Source organism: Aulostomus chinensis, chromosome 4, assembly GCF_037954235.1.
Source record: "Aulostomus chinensis isolate RoL2024-O1b breed Wild chromosome 4, RoL_Achi_v1.0, whole genome shotgun sequence".
Classification (NCBI taxonomy): Eukaryota; Metazoa; Chordata; class Actinopteri; order Syngnathiformes; family Aulostomidae; genus Aulostomus; species Aulostomus chinensis.
The window spans coordinates 495,276-512,476 of NC_141323.1; the positions used below are offsets into that span (position 1 = coordinate 495,276).

A 17,201-nucleotide genomic window follows, 5' to 3' on the forward strand; every position below is an offset into this window, starting at 1 on the left:
ACCCAAGTCTACAAAGCCAGACATTGACTGGTTGTGCAGATTATATTGCACATGTTTTCTTATGGCCATGGAATCAAACATGACTGCAACACGCCCATATTTAGCCTGGTCATCCTTCCGTCTTTTCTCCGGCATATCCAGCATCATTTTGTTCAGGCCAGGCTTGTCATCCACAGAACAAAGCCACCTGTACAAAAAATATTGAGAAATAGCAGTTTAACATATAGCCTATACTAGTGTATTTAACTTCCTGAAACAGAATTTGATAACATTATGACTACCTTTGTAATGTATGTGGATGGGGGAGGGGAAAATTCATAGTGTCTCTTAGGTATGTGTATGCCATAGGACTATGAAGATGGAGAGTCGGGGCAAATTCTCTGTGCTCCTTTGAGTACTCATGACCCTGCCTGGCCATGAAGTCTAGTTTAAGATTGTCACGATCCCTGTCTCGTGCTTCCTGTTTTATTTTGTAGTCATGTCCTGTCTTCCTGACTTCCCTCCTGTGATTACCTCATGTGTCTCACCTGGTTGATTGCCACACCTGCGCCTTGTTCCCTCCTTGTATTTAACCTCGGTGTTTTCTCGTAGTCGGGGTTGGGTCATTGTCGTTGGTTATTTATTACTGTTAACTGTTAGTTTGGATGTCTTGTGCCTGTCCTGTTCTCGGTCTGGTCTCAAGTTTGTCAGTCTCCAGTCACGTCGTCAGTCACCAGTCAAGTCTCCTGCCTCACGTCAAGCCTTCAGCCTCACGTCAAGTCTTCAGCTCTCCCGCCACGTCAAGTCTTCAGCTCTCCCGCCACGTCAGGTCCCCAGCTCTCCTGCCACGTCAGGTCCCCAGTGCCCCAGCTTTCAATAAACCTGTTTTGTGCACCTCAACACTGTCTGCATTTGGGTCTCCTTCATCATCCACCACGAACCCTGACAGAATGACCCAACCCAGAAAGACCTAGCGGACAAGTTCCCCCCCACGTATGATGACTCTTTTTGAGCACCTTACTTTGATGGCAAAAAGGAACTGGGAAGAAGAGTCACAAAGGTAGAGGGACTTCACAGGCACCCGGCTGGCCTTCGGGGGTCCTCGCTCGGTGAAGCGAGCCCGCAGGTCGACTCGGCCCCCATCCGGCCTGAGGGAAATATGAAGGCTGGCCACCTTCGTGCTCCTAGGCAGCCAGGTCCAGCCCTCATCCCAAGCCCAGCAGCTGCTACACCTTCTCTGACACCAAGGGTCCTGGCGGGCGCCACCCCTGTCCCGGCGCCGCCAAGGGTCCTGGCTGGCACAACTCTTGCTCTGCCGCCAAGGGTCCTGGCAGGCACCTCTCCTGTCCCGGCGCCAAGGGTCTGGGCGGGCACCGTCCCTATCCCAGTGGCTGGCGCTACTCCTGCTTCGCCGCTGAGGATCCTGGCGGGCGTCATTCCTGTTCTGGCACCGAGGGTCCCAGTGGACGCCACTCCTGTTCCGGCGCCGAGGGTCCCAGTGGACGCCTCTCCTGTTCCCCCTCCATGGGTCCGACTGGACGCCTCACTTGCTCCCGCGACGAGGGTCCAGGCGGACGCCTCTCTTGCTCCCGCGACGAGGGTCCAGGCGGACGCCTCTCTTGCTCCGACGGCTCTGCGCGGCCTCCCGGCCGACCCCTGACTCTCTGTGATCTGCGCAGCTACCTGGCTGCCCCCCTGACTCTCCTTGGTCTCTTCGGCCCCATGGCCACCCCCCCTGACACGAGGTTATGGTTCAGTCCACGGGTGTGGTGAGTGAGTAGATTTTGTTGTTTCGTTCACTGGTGTTTTCTTGCCCTTTCCCGCCTCCTGGCCACCCTCCACCCACCCTGGTGTGTGTTTTTGGTTTTTGGGCTGTCTGGGAGCCAGCCCTTGGGGGGGGGGGGGTACTGTCATGATCCCTGTCTCGTGCTTCCTGTTTTATTTTGTAGTCATGTCCTGTCTTCCTGACCTCCCTCCTATGATTACCCCATGTGTCATACCTGGTTGATTGCCACACCTTCACCTGGTTCCCTCCCTGTATTTAACCTTGGTGTTTTCCTGTAGTCGGGGTTGGGTCATTGTCGTTGGTTGTTTGTTACTGTTAACTGTTAGTTTGGATGTCTTGTGCCTGTCCTGTTCTCGGTCTGGTCTCAAGTTCGGCAGTCTCCAGTCACGTCGTCAGTCACCAGTCAAGTCCCCAGCTCTCCCGCCACGTCAAGTCCCCAGCTCTCCCGCCATGTCAAGTCCCCAGTCCCTCAGCTTTCAATAAACCTGTTTTGTGCACCTCAACACTGTCTGCATTTGGGTCTCCTTCATTATCCACCTTGAACCCTGACAATGATCTGAAATAGTATGAGGCAAAATTCACAAGTCACCTTCAATTATGACTAAAAGTTTTAGCTTATAAATACATTTCACAGTGGTAATTTCATCTTACCTGAGTAGAACTCAGGTCTGTCTTTGAGCTCTTCATTAATTAGGTTCTTTTCACTTAATTGTCCTAGAAGACTCTTCACGTTGGTCTTTGCCCTCTTTTCACGTGCCTTGGCATTCTTTTTTTGTCACTCCAATATATCAACTCTTTACAAAGCTCCGGTGAGTCTAGCCTTTAAAGCAGTTGGGGAGCTGTGATCCTAGTATAAGGAGAGATGAACATTGTTAGTTATGTTTTACTAGCTGTATCTCACATGACACAGATGGGCTCACATTATTTATAAAAGTAATCAGCATTCAAATCTGCTACCAGTCTCTAAAACCATTATGACATGCTGATATGTAAAATTGAAATACTCACATCTTTAGGCTGAGGTTCTGAATGTGAGGTTGAGGCCACCGGGTCATCCTGAGGATTCTCAGACAGGCTCTCCTCAGATCTTCTGGAGGCAGATGTGTTCCTGCTTTTTTCTGGCTAAAATGGATGGATGGATGGATGGATGGAGAGAGAGATAGATGGATAGAGAGAGGGAGAGAGAACCACAATGATAAGTAATTTATGCCCTGTAATCAATAGAATATTTCCCTTCAACAATGCTAACAGCCTTATTGTGATGTACCTACTCTTTGGAGGTGATCTGGAAACTTGAAGATGGATGGTACAACGGCATCTCTGAGGCGGACAACCTGTCCTGTCCTGTCAAAATTTTGCTCTTTAAAGTGTTCACTACACAGCACAGATGAGTCACTTGCTGTGAATTTCTCCCTCCTTAGAGCATTCTCCCACTTTTTCCTCACATTTTTGTCTTTAGGAAATCTTCAAAATGAAACAGGAGATCACCACAAAAAAATCTTAAAAAAGAGTTCACTTTCTTCCTCCTTCTTTCTATTGTATTCCTGAAAGTTTCTTTGAACCTCTCCCAAAAAAAAGTTTTTCAATCTTATGCAAATCTGTTGAAAAAATACCAAAGTTGCTATAATGGTGAATAAGCTAGCTGTTTGCAAAAGAATCTACAGTCAGGTGTAATGTTGAAAAAACGTTTAATCCTACCTGTGAAAAGTTATCCCTTGAGCCCTGTTCGCTACCGTCCACCTATTGGCACAGGAATACGCCGCACAGTGCTCCGGCATCGCTGAATCACCATATGAATGACTGGAGCGTATGGGAGCTTGACCAGACCAAGATGGCAGCCGTATTTCTCGCTGCGCAGCACCCCGAGCGGCACAATTGTGTATTGCGAATCCACGAGGCAAAATATTTGCGTATTCGCGCCGACAGACTGAAAATTCGCCTCATTCGCGCGTTTGCATAGACTTTGAATGGAAATTGTTCGCGCGAATTCGCGTTCGGTGTGAACACACAGTAAGAGAGCTCACAGAGCTGGTGACATGACTACATATAGTCTCATAGTCTCCGTGTCTATAGACTCAGGAAGTAGAGCAAAATTGAGAATGCTGTTTTGTTTTACCCCTGCTGTGATCTAAGCATGAGAAACTGTTCATATCTTCAGCATTTCATGGCATCATTGGTATGTAGCTGTCTTAGGAGTTAACTAAGTTCATAATTCCTTATTTGGAGTCGTGTAAAATTGTTATTGACAACGTTAGACAATCGTTTGAAATAGCTAACGTCAGTCTGGAATCCGACGCTCCTATGCTAGCTAGTGTTCTGCTACCATCTAGTGGCCATTTTGTGTTATGCACTCTTCGTGGTGATAAAAAAGAATGCATAGGGTTCTCAGACATATGTTCATTGATAAATATAAATACAGTGATTTGATACATAATTTAGTGGACAATTTAGACAATTGCTGTACATAATTGGTAATAAATATCATTTCTGTTCACATCAATAAAAGAGATTGAGATAAATAAATAAGATATGTTACTGATTATAGAATATGTATTTGTATTTTCTCAGTTTCACCTTTTCAATTGTCATTAAACCTGGGATCTACCATCAACCTGGTGACCAGAGTCGTGTTGAGCGGAAGGGGTTGAGCTTACTGCTGTCGTATTGTGTAGCCTTTATGGATGGCAGGATAATATTTTTTAATGTATTGCGTCCGAACGGGAGCATACAAATTTGACAGTTTTTCTTTTAGTTTTGTTTACAAAATGGCTAGTGCTACATGTGTTAGCTTACCTGCACTTTCTTTTCACTTTCCGTTTTTCAGATGTGTATGTGTGTGTGTGAGAGGAAAATCGAGACTGGCTGTAGTACTAATCCCTCTGCCAAGTACACTTTGTGTGTTATTTTATGCTCATTTTGAAACTATTTGAACAGTTGAACCTTGGTGTCTCCCTGATGTGTGTGTGTGTGTGTGAGAAGAAAATCGAGACTGACTGTAGTACTAATCCCTCTGCCAGGCCGACCTGTTTCCAAAATAAATGGCAGGTTGCCAACAGTGATGCTCTTTCTCTGTTAAATTACACAACACCATGAGAAAGTACAACACCGCTACACCTGCGTGGGTTCTTTTCAGGTACTCTGGCTTCCTCCCACATTCCAAAGACATGCAAGAGGGGACTAGCTAATTGGATATTTAAATTGACCGTAGGTGTTGCTGTGAGTGTCAGTGGTTATCTGTCTATTTGTGTTGGCCCTGCGGTGGACTGGCGACATGTCCAGGGTGTAACAAGCCCCTCGCCCGAAGGGTGCTGGGATAGGCTCTGGCCCCCCCACGATCCTTTAGTTTAAGTGGAAGAAAATGGATGGATGGATGGAACTAGCTTGCTAGCTTAAGGCTATCATAAGTCTTGGTAAACTTCATTCATTATCATTTCTAAAGCGGTGTTAGGACTTTTTGAGAGCATGATATGAATAAGTATAGGACTTAATATGACTTATTTTCCCAATGTAAATTCTTCACAAAAGTCAAAGCAAGAAATTGACGTGTACCTCACATAATATGGAGTAATCAGTTGGTGTCCAGTGTTTTCTCTGAACCTTCAGTTCCCATATCCTCCTCTGTTTTTTGTCATGGGGAACACAATGCATTTGTTTCTGCCCCGTTCTTGCTGTGCAACCATAGACTGTGCAGTGTGATTATTTTGGATTATTTGTGAGTTGATTGTTGATAATTTATTAAAGTTGAAAATTGATCTCTGATATTCACTTTGCTATGTGTATCATTTGATAATATTGGTTAATGGTAACGAACTCTGCGCCCATAAAACACATGACCGCCTCTGAACCAATCCCATGACAGAATTGCTCTGAACCTTCAAACCCTGAAATGGCCATACTCTCTCTAAATAATGGCTCTCTTATTTATTTATTTATTTTGACAGGCAGATTGGGGCGGCATCTGCAGTGATGCGGGTGCTAAACCAGTCCGTTGTGGTGAAGAGGGAGCTAGCCAAAAGGTGAGGCTCTCGATTTACCGGTCAATCTATGTTCCAACCCTCACCTATGGTCATGAGATTTTGGTAATGACGGAAAGAACAAGATTGCGAATACATTCAGCTAAGATGAGTTTCTTCCGCAGGGTGGCTGGGATCTCCCTTCGAGATAAGGTGAGAAGCTCAGTCATTCAAGAGGGACTCAGAGTAGAGTCGTTGCTCCTCCATGTTGAGAGGAGTTAGTTGAGGTGGTTCGGGCATCTTATGAGGATGCCTCCTGGACAACTTCCTCAGGAGGTTTTCCGAGTATGTCCAACCGGGAGGAGGCCTGGGGGCTGACCCAGGACACGCTGGAGGGATTATGTCTCTCGGCTGGCCTGGGAACGCCTCAGGATTCCCCCGGAAGAGCCGTGCACAATTCAACATGGCGGCACATACCTGAACGTAACCAAACAAGGTAACTTTTTAACGCCAATCTACACAATTTGAATAATCAGAACCTCAAACTACAGAAAGAAATTTTCATTTCTCTCATCCACCAACAATCCCCATCAATAAAATCTGGAAGAAGCAACCATGGAAAGTCCGCAGGAGTACGTCAACGAGTGCTACCACCGACTCGTCATGGGGAAGACCGGTAACGTGGCGACCCCACTTTCCAAAAGAAGCCGACCGCCCAGCGCACCCTCATTATCCGATAAGGACTTCGGGGACATCCTGGACTCCATTGACAGGAAACTGACAAGTTTCGATGCTAGACTTGCTCTATTGGAAATCCTCCACAAAAAGTTCCAGGCTATTCATGAGTCTCTGGAATTCAGCCAGCAACAGGTGGCTTCACTGGCCGCTGAAAATCAAGCCCTTAAAACCTCCTTTAAATCACTTACCGAGGGGGCGACAAAGATCACAGCGGTGAACAAACAGAAGAAAGAGGCTATCCTTGACATCCAAGCTCGAAGCATGCGGGACAACCTGATATTTTCCGGCATACCAGAGAAGACAGAGGAAGACCCTGAGATGTCCATCGAAGACTTCCTCCACAAACAGCTGAAACTTCTGATGGAGACTGTAAAGAACATTCCTTGGAGGGAAGAGACCAGACAACTGGCACCTCAGACCCATCGTTGCAAAGTTTGAGCACTTCAAGTAGAAGGAGCTGGTGAAGAGCTGGGGCAGGGAGCTGAGAGGAATGGACTTAAGCGTGAACGATCAATTCCGTAAGGAGATGCTGGAGCGCCGCAAATGCCTGTTCCCTGTCAGGAAAAAGTTCATCCCACGCGGTCATCACAGTGGACCAACTATATGTCAACGGCCAGCTGTTCCATGATCCGGCGATCACCCCTTGGCTCTATTAAAGCGTGTTTCCTCTCTCCACCCGAGATTCACCGGATTCACCTGAGTATAGTAATAGTATGGTTAAGGTAACGGACGAAGGTAACACCAATTTCTCTCATTCATCGTTTTTCTCTTTCAGTACTGTGTTAATCATGTAAAAATATACAAACGCACATCGCCAAGATTGGCTACAACATGCTGCTCTCGCTAACAAATAATGTGTATTTATGTCAACCCGTTGTTTTTTCTGTTGTTGTTTTGCGTCACACTTTATGAATGTGATGTTTATATGGTTCGCAGTGCAATTATGTAATATGCAGTTACATTTGTCACACACATGCACTCTCTTCCTCTCTGGCACTACCACACACGCACACAAACACACACAAAGACACGCACACCCACACAAAGGTACACTTTCTCTTACTCACCTACTTATTACATTTTACACTCAGTAGATTAGTTTAGATACAAACAAATCACATTTTGTCACTTTGAATGTACGCAGAATCAGTTCATGTGACAAACGGCTAAAAATTTTAACACACCTACACAATTTACAAGCAGTCATTGTCCTATTACAGGAAACCCATCTACCTAAAGTAGGAAATCATATATTAAGCTCACAGTTCCCGCACACATACACAGCTAGTGTTAACACCAAACAAAGAGGCTTAGCCATTCTAATTCACAAAAATGTTAGGTTCACTTGTAAAAACACCATTGTAGACCAAGAACTTAGGTTCATAATAGTTACCATATCCACACACAACACAGAGGTATGTATTGCCAATACATACAGTATGGTCCAAATGTTGATGACCCCTCCTTCTTCCACAGCTTCACAGCACTTTCAGCCCACTCAGACACAGCACTTATAGTAAGAGGGGACTTCAACCTGGTACTCAACCCACAAGTGGACAGAATCAGTAGGGCAGATAGTCAACGCAATTGCCAATTATCCAATATAACAAAGCAGTATATGAAGGATTTTGGTCTTTGCAATGCTTGGCGCTCACATCACCCCATGGAAATGTAATGCACCAACAACTCGCCAGTCCACCACTCTTACTCCCGTTTAGACCACTTTTTAATTAGTAACTCAATTGTGAAGGATGTCTTTGACACCAAGATCCACCCCATTGCCATCAGTGAGCACGTACCTGTCACCTGACACTCACAAAAAACCAAACTAAAACACCACTTTCTAAACAATGGAGATTTAATACATCATTGCTCAAGGACCCCAATTTTATTAAATTCTTTAAGAAGGTATGGACAATATTCTGTGAAATAAATGACCAGCCTGATGTCTCAGCATGTGTGCTATGGCAGGCGGCAAAAGCAATCATGAAAGTCAAGATAATATCTTACTCTTAATATAAGACAAAACAGGAGAAAGCTCTCGAAACAGAATTAAACAAAAAAATTAAAGCTGAGGAGACAGTTTATGCCGCCTCCCACGAGGAATATCTACTGAGAGAATTAAGGGAATTAAAACTAAAACTAAATGATTTACTCAACATCAAAACACAATTTCAGCTGCAATGATTACACTTGGAGAACTTTGAACATAACAATAAATTCAGCAGACCTTTAGCAAAACAACTAAAATAGAACAAAGACAGAGAAAAATATCCTCCATAAAGGACTCTACTGGGAAAACAACCTGTGACCCAGAAGAAATAAATTACAGTTTTAGGGAATTCTATAAAAAAAACTTTATTCGTCCGAGATTAACCCCTCCAAATCCAGCATTGAAACCTTTCTGAGCACAGTTGACTTGCCAAAATTAAATCAAGACCAAATAATGGCTCTGGAATCGCCTATTTCAGTCGAGGAATTTCAAGAAGGCCTCAAACATATGCAAAACAAGAAATCCCCGGGACCAGATGGCTTGCCTGCAGAGTTCTACAAAGAGTTCTGGCCAGAGCTTGCACCAATATTCTGCAAAATGTTTACCGAAATGCAGGAAACCTTGACCCTTCCACCCAACATGAACTGTGCGAATATTAGCCTTCTCCTTAAACCGGACAAAGACCCAGCACTTCCATCAAGCTATTGTCCAATATCACTAATCAATACAGATATTAAAATTATTTGCAAGGCACTCGCTAGAAGGCTTGAAAAAGTGGATAAAACATCTAAAGCATATCTTCCAAGACAACAAATTCATACAATTTAATGAAATGACTGTAAAATATGGTATTAACAAAAATAATTTTCTGGAATCTCTTCAGCTCAAATCTATAATGCAGGCACGGTTTGACCTTAGCCAGTTGGACTTAGAGCTTCTACCCAGAATAACATTAGGACGGTGGTAGAGAGGGTCGGGAGGGAGGGAGGTAGGGGGGTGGAGAGGGAGGGGAGGGGAGGGGGATGGAGAGGGGGAGATCATGGGGGCGGAGGGGGGTAGAGAGGGAGGTGGATGGTTCGGGACCTGGGACCCTGCTTGCACCCCTGGGGGAGGCTCACCTGCATTTGGGTGGGGTGTGCTTAACTTGTCCCTGTCCTTGGGCGGGCTGAACCCTGGCATGGCGTCTTGGACTGTCGCCACTCCCGGACAATGGCAGGATGTGGGGGAACATAGGAGGGGTGGGGGCGGGCCTCCATGGTGTGGATCGGACTGGGTGCCCTGACCATGAGCTGCCGGCATGGGGGCCCGCCGTCCACGGTGGACTTGGTTCCTCCCTGCCCTCACATGACGGGGTGGTGAACCCTGTGTCCGGATCTCCGGACGGGGCCCCTTTGCACTCCGGTTCGGCCCCTGGACCAGGTTTGCTGGACTCCCTGCCGGCTGGTTGCGGGCAGTGACGGGGGTGGCCAGCGGGGCCAGTCAGGAAGCTGGCTCCCTGTGGGTCCGGCCCATGCTTCGACCTCTCTGATCACCCTTTATTATTCATTTCTGAAGCGGTGTTAGGACTTTTTTGAGAGCATGATATGGATAAGTATATGACTTAATATGATTTATTTTCCATGTAAATTCTTCACAATAGTCAAAGTGAGAAATTTACATGTACTTCACATAATATGGAGTAATCAGTTGGTGTCCAGTGTTTTCTCTGAACCTTCAGTTCTCATATCCTCCTCTGTTTTTTGTCACGGGGAAAATGTGAACCTTCAAACCCTGAGTTGGCTGCACTCTCTGTATATAATGGCTCTCTTATTTATTTATTTATTTACTTTACAGGGGAATTGGGGCGGCATCCACAGTGATGCGGTGCTAAACAAGTCCGTTGTGGTGAAGAGGGAGTCTAACCAAAAGGTGAGGCTCTCGATTTACCGGTCAGTCTGCGTTCCAACCCTCACCTATGGTCATGAGATTTTGGTAATGTCGGAAAGAACAAGATCGCGAATACAATCAGCCAAAATGAGTTTCTTCCGCAGGGTGGCTGGGATCTCCCTTAGAGATAAGGTGAGAAGCTCAGTCATTCGGGTGGGACTGAGAGTAGAGCCACTGCTCCGCCATGTCGAGAGGAGTTAGTTGAGGTGGTTGTGATGAGGATGCCTCCTGGATGCCTCCCTGAGGAGGTTTTCCAAGTATGTCTGACCAGGAGGAGGCCTGGGGACTGACCCAGGGACACACTGGAGGGATTATGTCTCTCGGTTGGCCTGGGAAGGCCTTTGGGTTCCCCTGGAAGAGCTGGTGGAAGTGGCTGGGGAGAGGACAGTCTGGGCTTCCTTGCTGAGGCTGCTGCCTCCTTGACCCGGACCAACCGGATGAAGGGGTAGACTACGATACATACTGTGCCATATGTTAAGCTGTGGTGCCATACGGTAGATTGTACAACAGTTATGGCCTTAGTGAATTAGTAAATTTTCTCTAGTTTTACTGTGATTTCAACACTTAACAGCCAGACATTCCTTCTTCAGCGTCGAGTACCTCTTCTCATGGGGCAACAACTTTCTGCTACTGTAAAGGATGGGGTGCTCCTAGCCCTCCTGCACCTGAGCGAGTACCGCCCCAAGACCCATCTCTGAGGCATCAGCCTGCACAACAAACTTCTTGTTGAAGTCTGGCACCGCCAGGACCAGGTGGGAGCACAAGGCTCTTTTCAGGCCGGTGAAGGCCTCCTTGGCCGCCTGCGTCCACTTTACCCTTCGGGGGTGTCTCTTAGTTGCCAGGTCTGTTAGGGGGACAATAAGTTCCGAGAAGTTAGGAACAAAGCGTCGGTAATAATTTGCCAGGCCCAAAAAAGACTTAACCTGTGTCTGCGATGTGGGGCATGGCCAGTCCTGGATAGCCCTCAGTTTAGCATCTTGAGGTTTGATGAGCCCACAACCTATTGTGTATCCAAGATACTTGGTTTCACTGTAGGCTAGCCTACACTTGCTGGGACTGGCTGTGAGCCCGGCTGCATGCAGAGCATCCAGTACCTTTTGTACCCGCGGCAAGTGACTTTCCCAGTCCGTGTTATGTATCACTATGTCGTCCAAATAGGCATACTCTTTATGGGGTCGCAGGATTCTGTCCATCAGCTGCTGAAATGTGGCCGGGACTCCATGAAGGCCAAATGGTAGTTTGATGTACTGGAACAGACCCTCACTTGTTGTGAAGGCTGTTTTTTCTCTGGAAGCTGAGGAAAGCAGAATCTGCCAGTATCCCTTTGTCAGGTCCAAGGTTGTGATGAAGCGAGCCATCCCTAGCTGCTCAATTAGCTCATCTACCAGCGGCATTGGGTAAGCGTCAAACTCAGATACTTCATTCAGCTTCCAAAAGTCATTGCAGAATCGAGTTGACGCATCTGGTTTGGGGACAAGTACAGTAGGGCTTGCCCAAGCACTATGGTATTCTTCAATAACTCCCAGCTCCAGCATTTTTTAAATTTCATGTCGGATTCTTTCTTTCCGGGCCTCAGGTACTCTATAAGGGTGCTGGTGTACTATCGAACCCGGCTGGGTGCGGATTTCGTGTTCCACAAGATGGGTGGTGCCTGGTTTGGCTGAGAACACATCTTGGTTTCGGTCAACCAGCTCCAGGCATTCCTGTTGTTGCTGGGGTGACAGATCAGGGCCCATCTTTACGACCTCTTTTGGTGGGGCTCCCGGGTCTTTCGGGGGTAGACTGCACAATAGAACTTCGGCAGCATTTCTCTATTTCTTGAGCAGATTCACATGATACATCTTTTCCTGCTGTCTTCTTCCTGGCTGCCTTACCTCGTAGTTTACCTCCCCCACCTTTTCGATGACTTCATAGGGCCCCTGCCAAGTGGCTAAAAACTTACACTCAACCGTAGGTACCAGTACGAGAACCCTGTCTCCTGGCCGGAACTCTTTGGGCTGTGCAGGGCATATTGGCCATTTGTTGTTCTTTCTGGGCTTTTCCCCATGTGTTCTCTTACAATGGGGTAAATGTCTTTGTCTTTCATGGCTTCCACATGTTCAATAACAGTGTGGTGTGGACAGGGCTGTTTCTCCCTGGCCTCTTTAGCTAGATCAAGAAGCCCCCTCGGTTTGTGCGAATACAGGAGCTCGAAGGGTGAAAAGCCTGTAGAAGCTTGGGGCACTTCCCTAACTGCAAACATCAGGTAGGGAAGGAGCTGGTCCCAGTTTCGCCCATCTCGTTCAATGGTCCTCTGTAGCATGGTTTTAAGGGTCTTGTTAAACCTCTCAACTAACCTGTCCATTTGAGGGTGGTATACTGATGTTCAGAGGTGTTTGATCTTTAGGAGGGAGCACAGGCCCTTGGTGACATGGGACATAAAGGGGGTCCCCTGATCTGTTAATATTTCTTTTGGAATCCCTACTCTACTGCACAGGAGGAACTGCTCCCTGGAAATGTGCTGGGCACTTGCCTTCCTGAGGGGTATTCCCTCGGGATACCAGGTAGCATAGTCCACTAAGACCAGTATATACTGATGGCCTTGGGCACTTTTGGGCAGGGGACCTACAATATCTAACCCAATCCTTTCAAAGGGAACCTCAATGATGGGGAGTGGGATCAGGGGATTTCTAAATGAGGGCTAGGGGGCTGTGAGCTGGCATTCTGGACAGCTGCTGCAATAATTTTAAACTTCCTTGTGGATGCCTGGCCAAAAGAACCATTGTAAAATTCTGTCTTTGGTCTTTTCCATTCCAAGGTGTGCTCCAAGCGATTGTGTATGGGCCAGTTGTAATACTGTGGGGTGGAAAGACTTTGGGACTAAGAACTGTTCGATTACCTCACCATGCTTCCTTTCATCCTCTGATACAGTGATCCCTTTTTCACAGCAAAATGAGGGTAGATTAAATCAGATCCTGGCACTTGGTCCACTCTCTCTATTATTCTAACATTTCTTAAAGCATTTATCAATGAGGGGTCATTGAGTTGTATTACTTAAACATGTGTCTTTTCTTTACATGAATTATGAAGTCTGAGTAAACTGTACTTTTTAATAGCCTATTTTATTGTACTCATGTGATTGAGCTCAGACAACAAAGTATCCTCAAATATTGCCAAAAATCTAGTTTATACCAGTTTGGACAGAGTGGTGGCATATGTGAGCTCTGAACTTTTTGAATCAGAGAAGACACAGGACAGAACAAAGACACTGAATTCAGCTGTAGTAGCTGAAGTTCTAGCACGCAGGTTGTTGGCCCCACGTTGGAAGCCACTGGTGAAAGACCTCAGTTCAGCCACGAAACGGTAAGTTTGAACTTGGGAACATTACTGGTTGCATGCCGTTGCAGTCCCGACTGCTAGCGTCGTTCATTTGCTATTAGCAAGGTAGCTAACCAGGTAACTTGTATGTTGCTCCCAGACAGCTAATGCAAGCTGAGCTGAGCCAGACACCAGAACAAGTTAGATCCGCCACAGACCACGGACCAGCAGTCGTCCCGGTAAGTTGGCGCAGCTGAATTGCTAAGGGAGTCTATATTGTGGGACACAGTGTGAGTACGTGGTGTCTGCCCAGTCATAACTGCGTTTTGGTCCGACATGTCCGGCGAACGTCTGCTTTTGTTTGAAAAAAAAAACAAAACCCCGGGCGGATAAATAAATTGGATAAATGTAATGTTGCAGTCCCTGTATTTTACACAAATAAACACATAATTCACAAAAGAATCTTCTGCGTGTGTGTTTTTCTTTTTATTAAAACAGCTTAAAGGCTGAAAGGTCATCATTGGCATCTGTGTGTATCCTTTTGTTCTAGCTCAATGGGTGGTCGCCATTGGGTGACCAGTAACGGAGGTGGAGGGGTAATTAAAAACCAATTTGTGCCACAGATATTAACATTGTGTTGCGGGATACTACAAAGACTTCGCTCAACAGGTTTTGGATAAAGTATAAATCCAGAGATCTTGATGCTCCACGCTCTTCCACACAGTGCATCTATTTTAATTATTAGAGAGCTGCTTGACAGCAGGTCTATTCTATAGAAACTAACAAACTGCCTGTGGTTTGTGAACTTCACTGCATTTGTTCATTTGAAGTGATGAACTCCCAGCACATTTCAGAGCTGGGTGTACGTGGAGTCATGCTCACGTTGATGTTCACTCCTTCAGGCATGTGTAGCGCTGAGCCGGTAGGAAGTTCACAGTAGGATGGGCTGAAAGGTCATCATTAGCATCACTGTGTATCCTTTTGTTGTAGCTCAATAGGTGGTGGGCAGGCCAAACAGGTTCCCAGCCCTCACATTGTTCCAGTGTACAGATGAACTCCTGGCACATTTCAGAGCTGGGTGAACCTGGAGTCATGCTCACGTTGATGTTCATTAGCATCAGAGTGTATCCTTTTGTTCTAGCTCAATGGGTGGTGGCCAGGCCAAACAGGTTCCCAGCCCCCACACTGTCACTGAAAGAGGCCAATACAGAGAACCAGTACTAATATGACTGTCTACTGGCCGTCTCATGGTCTATTTTTGCAGAGCTGCGCCTGTAGTGTAAATCACTGGCAAGCCTTGGAATCTCCAGATGACGCGCTGCAGCAGACATGCAGAACTGGCGCAACTCTCCCTCTGCTCATGCAGGCATGAGCATGAGACAGGAAATAGACAGTCAAACCAGTATCATATGAGTGTTTTAATGTAATTTAAAGTGTTATAATGTCTGTATCTGCATATGTACCACTGATCAGAAAATACACAAGATGAGAGGGACAGGAGTTCTCCAGCAGCTCTGCTGCAGCTCCGTCTCTGTTCCAGCGCATGTTAAGTAAAATTACATCATCATTTTTGTTGATAATTGAAAAGCTAACTTCATGTAAACAAACTTATAAAAAGGTGAGAATTAAACATTTTTGACTGTTTCTGTAGTTTGAGGTATGCTTATGATCATAAAGAAAGTGATTATATACGATTTTTTTTTTTACATTAGTTTGTTCTCTTAAAATTTCATTTTTTATTGAATTGCAATTTTTGCCAATAAACACAATTTTACTACAAAAACTCACATACAGTAAAGCCTCACAAATTATAGCGCAATTTTTGGGAGAAGCTTCTGCAAAATCAAGCTTTTTTGATCACACAATCACAAAAAAAACTGTGAAATCCTGGAGGGACTGGCATACATGTATGTACGCTGTTGAAGTTCGCCGACTTCACCAGGTCCGTTGATGAGAAGAGATCAACCGGAGTTGTCTGCTTTTGACAAATCAACACTTTATTTCACAACACAAAGCAGACACAGATATATCTGGAGACCCCACTACATGCACTTTGAGAGTGCAGCAGAGAGTCTGAATAAGATATTAACAGACAGTGAATATATGCTTGAAGCCACACCTTTTTTGCATATGTAATTTTACACTCATGCATATCACACTTCTTGATTAGTACTCCTGCCTCCTGCACAGTCAGGTCGTCTTGTCCTGTTGTTTTCGTCATTCAGCCTTGACAGTTCGGGCGCAACTAGCAGCCTGCACAACTTAACATAAACAATCACATCATGTACTTATACACAATCAACTCCTGATATAATGCTGACATATGAACAGAACATGATCAAAAGCTCATTTTCTCACAATTCCCCCTTTTGATCTCCTTTAGGAGATCACTATAATTGGTAATGTTGAAAATCAGTTTCCTCCTCAGGATCTTCTGGCTCGTCAATTAGTGGAGGAATGCAAAGAAGCTTTTAATACACTTGATTCAGCTTGAAGCAGTTAAAACACAGTGCTGCCTGTGTGGGCTAACTTGAGCATAGCGGCAAGAAAAGTAAAACATACCACCAGACAGGATGATGAGCAGAATCAATTGTCCATCATTTATGTTGTCAGACGTTCTGGGTGGTATCTTCTTTCTTCTTTCTTCAGTCACAGGGGTCGACTACCCTGTGACCTTGCCACTGACCGGGGATTATTTTGCCCCTTTGTTGAGGTCAGGGTTTGATTCTGACTCAGCCGAGTCACTGCACCATCTTTGAAGGTCTGTGTGGATCTCCTGGACCGATCTGCCTGGTTCCTCTGCCGTTGCGCACTGGCTCCAATGGTACCACGTGTCTCCTTTCCCTCTGAGTTGCACCGCATGGGACGTCCTCTCAGTCACCTGGAATGGACCGGTCCACCTGGGTTCAGCCCACTTCCGCTTGATGACCTTCAGCAGGACCCAGTCAGCAGTGGGGAGGATGCCCTCGACCTTCGCCTGTCTTTTGTCCTGGACCTGTTTGGAGAAATCTGAAATGAGAGCTTGGAGTTCAGTAAAATATGCTTTGTGCCCTCTTTCGAATTCCAGCTCCACTGGTGGCAGGCCTGCTCCTGATCCTGGGAAGTGCCTTCCTGTGGAGAGTTCAAATGGGGTGAAACCTGTTCCCTGATTAACAGAGCATCGAACTGTCATTAGAGCCAACGGCAGAGCATCCAACCAATTTAATTTTGTCTGTGCACAGATTTTAGCCAATCTTTGTTTGATGGTTTGGTTCATTCTTTCCACCTTACCTTGTGATTGAGGGTGATACACGGTGCCAAACGAGTGCTTCAACCCCAACATTGCCTCCACCTGTTGTAGATGTTGGTTTTTCAAATGTGTCCCATTATCTGATCTAATTTTCTGTGGGAACCCGTGCCGAGGAATGTATTGATTATTCAAAAACTTCACCACTGACTTGCTATCCTCCTTCTTTGTTGGCCACGCCTCTGGCCATCCTGAAAACACATCCACACACATCAACACATACCTGTACCCTCTGACCGTCGT

The 17,201-nt window shown here is 46.0% G+C and overlaps 1 pseudogene; it reads right to left on the reverse strand.

Annotated features, from left to right (window-relative positions):
• Positions 1 to 11,025: 11,025 nt before the first annotated feature.
• On the reverse strand, positions 11,026 to 14,766 carry LOC147262240 (uncharacterized; annotated as a pseudogene).
• Positions 14,767 to 17,201: the final 2,435 nt, after the last annotated feature.